This window comes from Rhinopithecus bieti, unplaced genomic scaffold (genome assembly GCF_001698545.2).
Source record: "Rhinopithecus bieti isolate Rb0 unplaced genomic scaffold, ASM169854v2 scaffold_17962, whole genome shotgun sequence".
Taxonomy (NCBI): domain Eukaryota; kingdom Metazoa; phylum Chordata; class Mammalia; order Primates; family Cercopithecidae; genus Rhinopithecus; species Rhinopithecus bieti.
The window spans coordinates 2,853,451-2,868,736 of NW_016809457.1; positions in this window are offsets into that span (position 1 = coordinate 2,853,451).

Consider the following 15,286-nt stretch of genomic DNA (forward strand, 5'->3'; position numbering starts at 1 on the left):
GATCAATCAGTCTGCTTTCTTTGTTAGTTTCCTTTCGCTTTGGAAGTGACTTTAATGATTACATGGAGTAGTCATTTTAGCCTAGATTTTCAAACACGTTTCTTCCTTCATTGCTTAATTGTTATGTTTTGATCCTTATTCTAACGATTCTGCTTTTTTTTTTTTTTTTTTTTTTTTTTTCCTTTTTTTAAAATTTTTTTTTTTTTTTTTTTTTTTTTGTATTGTATGCTACTTTGATTTTATTTGGGAAATTAGTTTTTGAGAAGTATAGATGAGAAACTGAAAATATATAATTGGGTTGTCACATCAAGCATATGTATGAATCTATATCACGGCATTTAATTCAGTTAATTTACATGAGGTCTGTTGCTAAAAGCCAGACGTAGGTGTCCCTGATTAGCTGTGACATAGGGGGAAATCATGTGGCTATTCTAGTCATTGTAAAGAAGATATTTAGCTTCATCCTGTAATTAGAGCTTTCAGAAGGACCATAATTATATATTACATTACATACTTCTCCAGGCCGTTGCACACAAAGGGATCTTTTTGGGAATTTAGAAATAACTGTAATAACATGAATTTTAATGATTGACAGTTACAAGCTAACATGTAATCGTGAACCCAATGGCTTTTTTTGTAAGAAAAATTTTACTGACTTGCAAATATATTACTTGGACTAAACACTTCTTATAGGCTAAGTGAAAATATAAACATGTCTCATAAGAAAATAAACAGAAATAAAACAAACAAAACAACCCAAAACTTTTCAATTGGATGAGTAGTCCCGCTGTTGCTTGTCACTTAATTTTTATAGTCCTCTCTTTGAACTTTACGAATTTATGTTCATAAACATGAATTAAAGAAATAATTATTTTCTTTTACCATTTCTTCAGGTAGTATACAAGATATAATTTAAGGATTATATTGTAGCAAAAAGAAATGGAGCTGAGACACAAATATGCATGATACTGTAATCAGGTTTTGTAAATACAGGGATCAAACGCCCTGCTTGGCCAGGCACAGTGACTCACGCCTATAATCCCAGCACTTTGGGAGGCCATGGCAGGTGGATCACCTGAGGTCAGGAGTTTGAGAGCAGCCTGGCCAACATGGTGAAACCCTGTCTCTACCAAAAATACAAAAATTAGCAGGGCATGGTGGTGCGTGCCTGTAGTCCCAGCTACTCGGGAGGCTGAGGCAGGAGAATTGCTTGAACCCAGGAGGCAGAGGTTGCAGTGAGCTGAGATTGCGCCATTGAACTCCAGCCTGGGCAATAAGAGTGAAACTCTATCTCAAAAAATAGAATGAAATAAAATAAAATGTACTGGTTATATGCAAAGCAACAAACACCGAATACACATGATCTGTAATTCACAGTCAGTTCTGGATATTTATCTAGAAGCACTAGTCTGTACTGAGATTTACGAACATCAAAAATAAGGCTATAATATCTCCTTACTATATTTAATTTAAAATTTTCAATGGTATTTATTGCAAAGGCTGCCCCACACAGATTTAATGCAACGTCTGTTTCACCATCAGAAAGACCAACTCCTTTTATACTGTCTTAGACGTTTAATTCCTAATTTATGATAATGTTTATTGAGTGTCTAAAGGAGGATATAAATCTCCCATCACAGGTATTGGCTGAGACAGAATCCTCTCTATTTATATTTCCCCATGCAGATTGGAGAGACGTCTTCAATTGTTTTCAGAACTTAATTTGAGAACCGAATGAAAACATTTTTCTTATAAACATATTCTCCTTCTCACGGGCTTAAAATGCTGTATGTGAGCTGCATTAACTTTTATCTTCATATAACACCAAAAGCTGATATGATAGGAACTATTAAAAAAAATTCAGTAATTGATACATTTATGTAGGAAGCAGTTTTAAACTGCATGAAGAAGGTTTAGTCAACTCTGGCCACTACTCTAGAGCTGGTATTTATTTTATAAGCATGAAAGTCTTTTTTTTTTTGAGACGGAGTCTCCTTCTGTCACCCAGGTGTAGTGGCCTGGTCTTGGCTCACTGCAAGCTCCGTCTCCCAGGTTCATACCATTCTCCCGCCTCAGCCTCCCGAGTGACTGGGACTACAGGCGCCTGCCACCATGCCCACCAAAATAATATTTTGTATTTTTAGTGGAGATGGGATTCAACATGTTGGCCAGGATGGTCGTGATCTTCTGACCTCGTGATCCACCCACCTTGGCCTCCCAAACTGCTGGGATTACAGGCGTGAGCCCCTGCCCCCAGCCAGCATGAAAGTCTTGATATTGAGTCACACCCACCAAAAGAAAATAAAAGCCCCCCCACCTTTTTTTTTTTTTTTGAGATGGAGTCTCAAAAGGATATTCTTCCCACATTAGGCAGTGACGGTTGGACTCTTAAGGGGGAAAGGCCTATATGATATAACTGTGAGAAATAATGTTCTTACCACTCCCTTTATGGCTAATAATAATAAGAATGTAAAGCATATGTATGTATGTATACTTAAATCAATGTGGATCTTATATAAGGTTATTGTAAGAGTTCTTATTTTCAAGTGTCTTAAGGCACAGCCTTTTGTTATTTAAGCTCTCATCTTCATATTTCAACAAATTATGTTGCTCACTTCTGCATGACTAAAAATAATGAGCAGCAACAGATATTGAACTTTATATAACATTTATTAATATAAACCAAGATCATGAATGAAAGCAATAACTACCGCAGTGTCACTAATGAGGAAATATTTTTAAATGTTATGGATTTAATAGCACACAGACCTTGGCTGGCATAATTTAAAATGATGAATACAATTTAAAGACTAATATTTTACATTTATGATCAATAAATTATCAGGAGTCAGGTCATAGAGAGTCTAGTCATTAATATAATTTTTAAAATTTGGCCCTAACACAACATGGTTAACACTTTACACCAAAAATAATTTTTTAATTTGATATAGTTATCCTTCATTCACAATATGTGAATGCAAGGTTATATTTTTGTTCAAAAAAGGCTTATCAATATGTATATATCAATTTATTTCATTATAATTAATTATGCACAAATATACATGAGTATATTTTCTCTACAGTGAGGAAATAATAATAGTTATCACCTGAAAAATAACATAGAAAAATATATTTTGAGAGAGACCACATTCACATCACTTTTATTATAGCATATTGTTATAATCATTTTTTTATTATTATTAGTTATTTTGTTGATCTCTTTTGTGCTTAATTTATAAAATAATTTTATCATGGGTATGTATAGGAGAAAACATAATATATATAGGGTTTGGTATTATCCACTGTTTCAGGCATTCACTGGGAGTCTTGGAACATATTCCCCCACTGATAGGGAGAGACTATCACGTTGAAATCAGGTTCTTTGATTGATATTAGAAATAACACAGCAAATCTCTCTCTTCACCTATTTCATCTTCTGTGCATTGATGGGAGCAGACCAAATAATCTCTAAGTTTCTTTCAGTCCTAGTATTCTACAATTCTAGCTAATGTGTTCCCAGCTAAGCTGTGGCTATTTCCTGCCAATTCCCCTCTCATTCTGCCTCCACTCTCCATTGTAACTGTCTTCCTCGAACGACGATCAGTTTCAAAATTAACCTCATTTTTCTTTGATTTTTTTTGTGAATTGTTTTTTATAGTCAGGTTTCACCATAACTGTCATTTTGCTTATGATGTTTTACATATTCACTAGTACACTGTATTTATTATATTATGGTAAACTGATTCTAGTTGAGCTGCCCACAGGATAGAGACTGGTGCATCTAATCTGGTGCGAGGAGTGAGGAATTCTCATAAGCTCTGCACAGCATACAGATACTAATACCAAGGAATACAAACAAACAAAAAAAAGATGCATTTCCCAGAATCAAATAAAGTGTCAGTGTGCAAAACAGAAAAATAGAATTGATGGAATAAGATTAAAAACAGAACCTATCAACAGAGATAATGAAAGCAGAATCTGACTAAAATGTCAAATGTGAAAATGTCCCATCTTTAGAACTTTTGTCAGCTCTGCCTATTCAAAAATAAAAGCTTGGAACAGTGTATGATACATGCATATATAGCATAATAGGTTAACATATAAATACATATACCTACATTATACATAGAGTCTATCCTGGCTATTATTACATTAATATTATCAGTTAATATTACATATTAATAAAATCAGCACTGATATTATTGTATAGTATATACATATAATGTATGCTGGCTAATAAAATAGATGCTAATTTTATGAACATTACAAAATTATGCAGAGAAGGACTTTGAAAGACACAGAGCTATTAGTTAATAGATTTTTTAAAAACTTCTGAATAATGACTTCTTTAGAAGCAAACATAGCTACAATAAAATGGAAAGAAAAACAGGTATCTAATATAATAGTATTTTGGCCTATAAGGCCCCAATTACATCAATAATTCAGAAAATCAAGCCAAATAAAACTGCTGTGATAATAGAAACAGCTAATACATTTTCAGGTAATAATCTTTCCATCCCAGTAGAGTATCAGCTGCAGTTAGTTACGCCAGTTTTTCTAGATTTACCAAGATCTTATATGGGGTTACCATGACTTTACCTCTTCAACATACTGCTGCTAGTTTTTAGGCCGTTGCCTCCCCTAGATATTGGTGGAGTGTGTATTAACTGGTTCAAGTTTTATCCAGCTCAATGACACACCTTAAATTCTATTTCCATGAACTTCTAATTAACATCCAGGGAACAGTTTAGGAACTGAGAACATCTTGTTTAACCCACTCAAGTCACACTTAGGAAAACCTCGGAAGTTTTCACCTCGTTTGGATGCTACATAAGAATGCAATTCAGATTCAAAAAGTATGTTCTGAAATCTTATTTGGAACACTTCCACTTTGGAAAAACAATCTTTCACTGTATATGAGGATAATCTATCTACCAAGGGTACTGGATGGATTCCCAATGAACTTTCCTCATGTCTGACTTATTCTTGGGTCTTCTACCTCTTTTTTCCTAATGGCTGTTTTCCTTCTCCTTCTTTTTTTTTTTTTTTTTTTTTTTTTTTTTTTTGTCTCTTGTAAACACATGGGCATACTAATAAATATGTTTATACTAAATATTCAGGCAAACTGCTTTAAATCCTCAGTTTCTTCTGGCTATAGCTGTTTTCCCTCTGTCCATCTGTACTAATCTTTTAAAAAGATTTTCCCATAGCCACTTTATTTGCTTTCTACTTCCCAGTGTTTCACTTTTTTTTCATGTCATGGCATACAGAGAAGATGATAAATGGCTAAGCCTATCAGCGGCTATGGGGATGGTTCCAGAGGATCCAGCTGTCCCAGGACCCTCTGATTATTCCAGAGTGCTGAGAGAATCAATAACATGGTGTTCCTGGAACCCGCCAAGGCTTGCTGCTGAGCTCTGCTCAATTCAGCTCTTACCAACCTACCTTCTGCCTGCATCACAAACTTGACTTGTTTCTACTCAAGGTCACTTAAGACTTACTTGCTGTTAAACATAACATACCCCTTCACTGTCCTTATTTTGTGTAAAATAAACATTTTAACTTAAAGCAACATTTGTCATTATTGACCACTTCTTCCTGCAAAGTCTTGTGTCTCTTTCTGCGATCCCAGTTTTTACTTCTTTTTGTGCCTGTATTGAGCACATTCTGTTTAGTACCTTACATCGTCTTGGCTCACTTTTACCCCAGCAATTGCTGTAACAATCAGCTCCAGCCTCACGCCATGTGACTCAGAAGATCTATGGTGCTAGAGGACTTTATAGTGAGAAAAAACATTCTGTGCGCACATTTGGTAGGCCCCAGTTGTACAGAGTTTATAGTACAGATTCCTAGGTCCTGAAGCAGGGGATGCTTTCTGCTGCAGAGAACAACTCATATGTTGAGAAGCAGTTCTTGGCAAGCCCCTGGGATTAGTAAGACTGAGTGCCTCACCATGAGAAACTAAGTGACTGTGAGATCAGAGGCAACATCATGAGCTGGATGTTATCAGGTCCAACAACTCATAAGTTTGGCCTACTGAAGTAGCAATCAATTATACTATGGTGGAGATGCTTCATTTAGAAATGGGACTGAACAGGCCTGGGGGGCATAAGTATGTTTTGCAAGCATGTGGCATGGCCCAGATTCCTATAGCAGCTATACTCTTCCACTGATGATTCTCTGTCAACTTGCACCTGTGGCTTCTCAGTGGGAGTCCTGAATATCGAATAGAGAAGGACAACATCAGTCTGATTCACAGATGAGTTATTCCTGATATCTTGGTCCTGTTGTAACACTACAATCTGACTCAGAGGTGACCCTGAATGATAGTAAAGCGAAATTCTCCTAGTGGGCAGAACTGCAAGTTTGTATGGAAGTAGATATTATTTGAGGTACAGATGCACAAAGTCTCCTACACAGGAAAGAATGGATTAGCCACTTGATCCAGGGACAGGAGGAAGCAATATTGAAAGACTGGAAATAAGGACGTCTTTGAAAAAAGCATGTGAATGGGCAATGGGAATGGACCCAAAGTGTGGAGATGTTTATATTTTGTGTTAATATCTATCAGAGACTGCCCTCCACAGAGGACCATTCACAAACCTGATAGCCAGGAAGGCTCATGCTGTGAATGTCAGCCTGCTTCTTCCTATTGAGACTGAACGCTTGTGCAATGGGCTCATGAGCAGTGTGGGTATGTATGCTGGTTATCTAGTTATTGCTTCTCAGCTCTAAATTCACCCTTTTTGCTGACTTTGTGACTATAGATATGGTCCCTTTAAATAGTTTTCCTTTACCAGGTGGCACAATGTTATAAGCTTTGTTAGTGGAGTGGGTGGGAGAGACATTGCAGGGGGAATCAGTGTTCCTTCTTGGTTCCATTGTACTTGCTTGGCAGACTCCTATAGCTTTCTGGTCTCTCCAGCTCTGGTCCCAGCAGTGCAGGGCTGCCAACAGCACCCAGCAGCCAGCAGCTTCCCCCACTCTGGTGGCTTTATAGCCCAGTGCCTACAGGGTACCTTTGTCCATAAACAACTTTCCCCAGAACCCTAGGGAGCAGATTCCCTGCAAGTATCAGGGGGCAGATTTCCAGCAAGTTCTCCTAGTACGATACCATAGTGACTTTACTGCCATCCAGTGAAACACGTGCATATCCTCTCCAAGGTTTGGTCTCAGCCCTGAGGTTGGGAAGCCTCTTCTTGATTCTCTATCTCACCTCTAGGGGTAGTAGCTATTCCTTTTGTCTGCTATTCCTGTATTCTTTAGGATTCTCTTGATTTCTTACTAGCCCATCCCTCATTACCTAAATATCCACTTATTATTTTTATATTAAACTTTCCCTGTTTAAATTATAGTATGATTTTTGTTCCCTGATTGGATTTAGCCTAATACACCATGGTAGCAGGGAAAGAAGACATGCATGGGTCCAACTGAATGGGCTCTTTCTTACTAATGTCCATCAATGCTACTGGCACTGCTGAGTGGTTAACTTATAGCACCAAAAGCTAAAGCTTGGATCACATTGTGGTTCTATCCTTGAGGATTCCAGACAGCCATTTGGTGACAAGTTGATTGCCATTAGACTCCGTGAAGTACACTTACGCTCCTGCCCAATGACAACTATAAATGAGCAATTTCAGCAATCACAATGCAACTGGAGTTAAACAGCTTTAAACTCCATCTCCTCATGGATGAAGTCAGCCCATCTGCGAGTGAGCAAGATAAACCCACTTCAGTGCTGACGGGGGATGAGGGAAATCTAGAACGGATGGTAGAAGAAAGATATGGTAAATTTTAACAAAGGCAAAAGGATGACATTAGCTGGGAATGTAGGTTGTTCTACTTACCCTTGTAATATTGAGTATTTTTTAGCAATTGCAGACAGCTGCTAAATCAAAGTGTGTTTGATGGATGGGGCATGAGCAAGGAATAGATCATATGAAAACTTTTTGTGCCCCACCTCTTATATTCTTGGCCCTTCTTTTTTACTCCAGCTATGACTGTGCACCTACCTGCACATACTGCTGAACTGAAAGCATCTTCCCTCATATATATGTATATATCTCAGAGCTTCCTTCCTGCTACCACACGAACCATCTTCCCTCTTACCACCAAATCTAAAAGTGCAAGGGAATTAACAACCAAAGGTCACATTTTAACCACTAGGGACAGAAGCCTGTGAATGGGTAAATGCCCTCTTTTTCTGTCCTAAGGCATGGGCAACTTTGAGGAGCATTCTGCATGGCTCCTTAGAGATTCACAGTAGGACCGACTCCCCATTGCCCATAACAGTGGTGAGCTCAACAAGACACCTTGGACTGATTTTCTCCCCTTCCTTGTTCTACAGTCCCCAGTCCCCCATCCCTATTCTTTGGAATCACTTAACAGAATAAACTACCTGCTCCAAGGCATCGTCTCAGGCTCTGGTTATAGGGAGGAAGCTAGGCTAGACAGATTTCTCTTGTCTTTTTTTTCTGAGCTTCCTACACGCACTCCTCTTTTGTTGGCTGTCCTTTAAGGGCTGATATGTCAAAGGGCTCCAATGTTGGCCTACTTCTTCTCCATTCCCTTTCCTGTTTCATCTCACATGCTCTCCCACTTTAACCATGATCTAATCACTGAAAACTCCCAGTCTGCTCCTCCCATCCACTTCACTCTTCTGACCTGTACAACTACATCTCACACTCTAGCAGACATTTTGCTGTAAATTTTTTAATGCAGTTTAAATGTCGCATTAAAGAGAAAACTGAGCTCACACTTGCTATCCCTGTCCCCCAATTACTCTGCTTGTGTTGCCTGTTTGTTGAGTGGCATCATCGTGCTCTGAGTCACACAAGTTAGAAATCTGTAAATGAATCTTGGTAGCTCCCTTTCTATGACCCATCAGGTGACCAATAAGCAAGACATGTTTATTTTTACCTTTAAGTGCCCTCAGTTTTCTCTCTACTTTCTACTGCAGTACTGCAGTAGCCTCTGGTTTACCATCAGCTCTTGCCTCTCAAATTCTGTACTAATCCTTAGTAAGGGAGGTCACAAAAGTGGATAGAGTCGGTGAACGTGACAGAGGTAGCACAAGGAAACTAGTTGCCTGTTGGCTTCTTCCATGCATCTGGGAACTATACTGAACCTAGCATGCTATCTAGCACATACTCAATACTCAATAGACATTTGTCAAGGAACTAAATACATCTTGGACTCCTGGGGCAGGTGCTTAGTCCATGAGAGACTGTGATTTAAATGAGTGAGGAAAAGAGGAAGAAAGGATTTTACTAAATCTTTTAGGATAGTCTTTTATACACCTTCAAAACACTGTCCTGAAAATATAAAGAAACTTCATTTGTTAAGACTTTACCAATAGCATGGTGTTTAGCATACTTTTATTCTAAATGTTGGTGCATTGAGCCTGAAGAGTCTTTCATGCCCATAAGAATATTAGAATGCAATTGGCTAACGTTTAAGATGGCATGTCATATATCGCACATGGATACAATAGTTCTGGATATTTCTAGGGATGGTAGGTACACACATAATGTTTTAGCACACTTTCTTTAGCGACAACATCATAGAATAGAGGGAGAATACAGAATTGGAGAAGGAGCAAAGTATGACTCAATAGTTCTGAACTGCAACCTGGAAATGTCTGTTACTATGCTTCCCAACATTTTCATCTGTTTTTTAAATCTTGTATACCTCTTTAAATGTTTTTTTTGGAATAGTGTAGGAAGAGGAACACTTTTCTTCTTTATTTAAAAAATAATTATTATGTTAGAAAACTACTTACCATGTAGGAAACAATAAGCAATTTATGGTCACAAATCTAATGGAAAAATAATTTCTGTTAAGAAATCTTTAGTTCACGTATCATTGACTAGCTTAGTAAGACAGGAATTACAGTTACCCAGATGTTGAGTTATTCTCAAGGAACCTTGGCTCTAGTTGAAATAATCTATTTTCCAAGTGTGCACATACCTATGTTTGCAGCAGTTGATTGCCTTATAGGTCAGTCTCTTTTGTTGAAGTTGTTGTTGGCATCTTTATTGACATACATAAAGACAAACTCTAAAATATTATAGGACAACACTGACTTGGAGATTTTCTAAAGGAATGATTTGATGTCAATGTAATAATGCAGTACAATTTTTACTAAAAGTATTGATGGTATTTTTTTTTTTTTGCTATCATAGTTCCAAATGAAACTCCTTTCTGAAAATGTTGTATTATTTCTCTAAAACTTCCTGAATCAACTGGAATATAGTTATTGGACCTAGCATATTAAACTCCTTATTTTGGTTCTGGATGGAAGCCAGACAATAATAATTGTGTCTATGAATTGCCTGGAAGCAGGTGACTCCTCCATCTGGACGATGTCCTCCACTTCACTGAGCAGGATTCTGCTAAAATGCTGTGTTCCTGACCCCCAGGCAAAGAATACTGGGGAGAGTGAGCAGCCTTGTAGATCCTGGTAATAACTTTCTTTTCCCTTTAGGAGTTAGAGTCCATTTGCATTTTGTGAAGATTTTAAAGTAAAGGCCCAAGATCTGGAAATTGAAATGTGGCTGTTGTCCCATTCAGGCTTTGTTTGCTCTTGAATGTTTCAGGATACTAGAGATTGTTTTCTGGTTGCAATCTATAGAAGTTTTCATAGTTATAGCTTCTTAAAAGATTGTTGGGAAGCCTGTTAAATCTACCAGTGTGGATTGCGAATGAGCAAGCAGTGTCGTCCATCTGGGGCTCCTTTTTTGATCCAGTCTAACTCAGCAGTTCCAGCAAATAAACTAGAGTGAGAGACCTCCAAGTTGCCCTGAAACAAGCTATCCATCTTTTTCTTTCCGTGTTTGGCTTAATGGGCCATTTCCTAAAATCTTCTGCCCTTTCTCTTCTCTGATCAAAGAACATTACAATCTTGATCTCGTCTCTCTTTGTGGCTTATATGCTTTCCCTTTGTGTTATTTCTTAATCCAATTGGTTGAAATCACCCAAAATTCACTAGCAGGGCAGTCACTGGTTGCCTTGTAGCCATTACTTGACAAGGCTGTGATTAGTTGGTCCATTTTACACCTGCTTTCCCAGCTGGGTACTGCATTTTGCTTTACAGTGATTTGTATCAGAACTGAAAGGGCACCACTTGGAGAGTGAGCTCACAGTGCCCAGTAATAATGTAAAATTGTACAGATTCTACATTGTGGAGAACTTCCAGCAAGGAGGATTCATTCATTCATTCATTTTTTTTTCTTGCAAGTGTATCTTTCTCCTACCATTGAACTCTTGATAGTTTTCAGCAGACAGCTTTTATCAGAGAAACCAGAATTAAACCCCCGTGTGTTGAGTCTTTATGTAATATTTCATTTGGCTTTGGAGAGATGTATCAGTTAGTGCTAGTTTTTATAGTAAGCAGTCACAAGTGAAGCTTTTTAACCCATGAAAATATGCCTTTCAAATAATTCAGAGAATATACTTGATAATGCCACTTGCATATGTTAATTCTCATGCTAAATTAAACACTTTTAAATGGAGAACGCATAGGTAGTTTCCATTCAATGCCTGACGTTTCTGTTATTGCTCACACAGTACTGGCCATAAAGGAATGGTGTGCCCATGCAGAGTGCTTCAAGTTCTTCCTCTCTGAAATCCACTTTATTGCAAGCATGCTCTTTTTTTTTCTAATAACGTTTATTGTAGGCTGATTTACTGAGATTATTTGATGATAAATTGACAGTTGTTTGCAAGTGATCCAGAAGACTCTTAGGAATTAGAGTAAGCTCCAACAAGTATTCTAGAAAGCCACTGGTGCTGTGATTGCCATCCCAGTGGGCCATCCCTTGAGCCAGTAATGGATGAATATTTTAGATGACCATTGTGTAGCAATTAGTTTCTCCTCTTCAATTAATTCTTTTAACAAAAGCACCATTAGTGGACCTCTGCAGCGTGTTAATCCAAGAGCCTTAATGACAGACTGAGTATCGTCAAAAAGCTCCTCTCAGTTTGTTTCTATTTAGAAGATAGAAACACACATTTGCCCCAGCTTGTTCTTTTAGAGAATTAAGATGCAAAAATCGTGACTACAATTTTTAATATTTTTCCCCTTTGGAATTCAGTCTGAAGAGAGGCCAAATTTCTGTCTTTGTCTCCGGTCTCTGTCTTGCTCTATCTTTCTCTTTCTATTTCATCAGAAATGAAAAATATTTTCATCACTTTTATAATACCAATTATTTCCTAATAAGCACCATCTTTTTTTTTTTTTTTTTTCCTTTAAGAATGTCTTCCACTTCTGCACTCTCCTCTCTCCACTCACAGATGTCAGTCTAGTTTAGACCCTCAGCATATGACACTGGCTTTCTGTAAAATTCTCATCCAGCTTGTCTCCCTCCATCCAGATTACCCCATGCATGTTGCCAGACTAATTTATCTCTTTCTTCTCCTGCTGAAAACATTGCAGTGGTGTTCTGTTCCCTTGTCTATGAATACTAATTCCTTATCCTGGCACTCAAACACTTCCGCAATCCATCCCCAAACTGTGTTTTCATTTTTACTTTCATTGGTTCCCTCTAAATATTCTAGACTTGAGAAATATTAGCCTTATATATTCTTAAAATGCATTTGGGTCATTCTGTTTCCAACACTTGAAATGTAGCCTTTCTTTCTCTCTATTAAAACTGTTCAACTCTTGTCATCCTTTCACCCACCACAAATAACATTTTGTCTATGTCAGCTCTTAGTAATCTCATGTCTTTGAATAGTAACACTTCACCTGTAAAACCTAGTGTGTATGTGTGTGCATGTGTGTGTATGCATGTGTATACTCATGCATTAGCCAACAATATCTCTTGTATTTTTGTCTTATTTACTTTACTTTTATTATTCACCTTTTCATCCATATGTAATTTGACTTCCAATTAGATTGAATAATCTCTGCAAACAGGAATCTCATCTTAAACCTTGTACCCCCACTACAGCATCTGGTAAGGGACGAGCTTGGAATAGAGGCTCAGTAAATGTATGTTGAACATACTGTTTTTCCTGAATTTGGGGAAGTTGATGTTTATTGCAACACCAGATAAAGAACTTCCATTAGGCTAAATTAATCCTGAAAGAGTATTCCTTTCTGTGAAGTACCTGGCAAGTTCATTCATTCTAACAGGGTTTGGGAAGAAAAGTCATACATATCCTCTTTAAAATATCTTCCACAACAATGACTAATCCAAATGAATATTCTTTTAAGACTTTTACAAAAATATGAAATTCTACATAAATTGGACTCTTCTTTGCCAGATTCAGGTTGCCATAGTTATGCATCTTTCAATGAACCTATGATCACATCTCCTGTGGGCATTTTCAATGCTATACCATATAGGTATAATTTGAATTTACTTTTGGAAGTCACTTGCTTTGATATATTTTTGGTTTTCAATGTTTGTCTAATTCCTTCTTTATCATACAAATGCTGAATAAGAGCCTCTGAATAGACGCCTGATTACTTATGTTATTTGTTTATAGAAAAGTAGCGTCAAAACAAAAACCAAAATGCTTCATCCATTTTATCTCAAACCATGTTTCCTGTGAGTCCTAGATGATGCTATGTCCTGTGATGGTTTCTGTTTTTAGATTTTACTTCGGCTGGAAACATCCACGTGAGTTCAACCGAGTTTTCCACACTGCCCCCTAGATTATCCTTGATCTTATACTGGCAACTACTGGTCAAAGCTGCTGCTATCTATGAATATTCTACTTTCTCGTCTTCCTAAGGCCTTTCCTAAAAATAAAGAAAAACAAAAACTTTCTCTGTTATGTTCACTAGTCATGTATAACACTTTCTAATGCATTGGATTGTTAATTTTTCTAAATTTGACTCAAAGTATCTTGGTGTGATGGTTAATATTGAGTGTCAATTTGATCGGATTGAAGAATGCAAACACTGTTCCTGGGTGTGTCTGTGAGGGTGTTGCCAAAGGAGATTAACATTTGAGTCAGTGGACTGGGAGAGGCAGACATACCCCTCAATCTGGGTGGGCACCACCTAATCAGCTGCCAGCGTGGCTAGGATAAAAGCAGGCAGAGGAACATGGAAGGACTAGACTGGCTGAGTCTTCTGGCCTCCATTTTTCTCCTGTGCTGGATGTTTCCTGCCCTTGAACATCAGACTCCAAGTTCTTCAGCTTTTGGACTCTTGGACTTTCACCAGTGGTTTGCCAGGGGTTCTCAGGCCTTTGGCCACAGACTGAAGGCTGCACTGTCGGCTTCCCTACTTTTGAGGTTTTGGGACTCGTAGTGACTTCCTGGCTCCTCAGCTTGCAGATGGCCTGTTGTGGGACTTCACTTTGTGATTGTGTGAGTCAATTTGCCTAATAAACTCCCCTTCGTATATTCATCTATCCAGTTAGTTCGGTCCCTTTAGAGAACCCTGAGTAATACACTTGGGACTCAGGATTGGGTCGTATTTTGTCATGCATCCATCTCAGGCCCTGCTAATGAGAGTAGGTATTAGATGAAAATGTGATTTATTAGTTAACTGATTAGTTAAAACAGCTAACATTTATTGTATACTTACAATCTTCAAGGCACAATTCTAACCCAATTATTCCTAAGAAAACTCTATGAGTTATGTACCTTTATATACTCCATTTTCATGATGAGGAAACTGAGGCCTGGCGAATTTAAGAAACTTACCCAAGATCATAGAGCTAGTATTGTCTGAATGCCAGGCTGCTCTGCCAGCTGCTGCAGTCTCTGTTGTGCTACAGCTGTGTTACAGCTTCAGAAATTATTCTTTCTTAGGCATTTTTTTTCTGCTGTTCTGTTTATACGTGTATTTCAGTTACAGCATTCTACTATCTTCTATGCTTTGTAACTGTTAATTGAGCAAAATGTCTAATCTGAGAGCAGTGTTGCATTAAGTATGACTTTCTAACTAAATTGTGGCATTTTGTTTTGGGAATGTGGCAGCACCATTTCATCTGTGATGGCAGGTGATGAGGAAAGTGGTCAGACTTTCCATATCTAGTAACCTTGGATTTGTGTAATGTGTGATGTCATATTGCTTGAAATTCTAATTTTGTAGGAAGGAGTTAAAAACTGAATTCAGTGGAGGACCATGTCATGGGGACATGAAAGTTCTGTGCCACTTATATTGTGCACCTTGATATAATGCTGAGGCTGGAATGCTAAAATTATTTTTCCCAGAGCCCCTTGCAGCTAGCATTCTTGATGCGAATTAAATTCCATCAATCAGATATATTTCTGAGTCTTGACTATAGAACCAAATTAGTTTGGAAAAGAGGTGGAGTCAGTA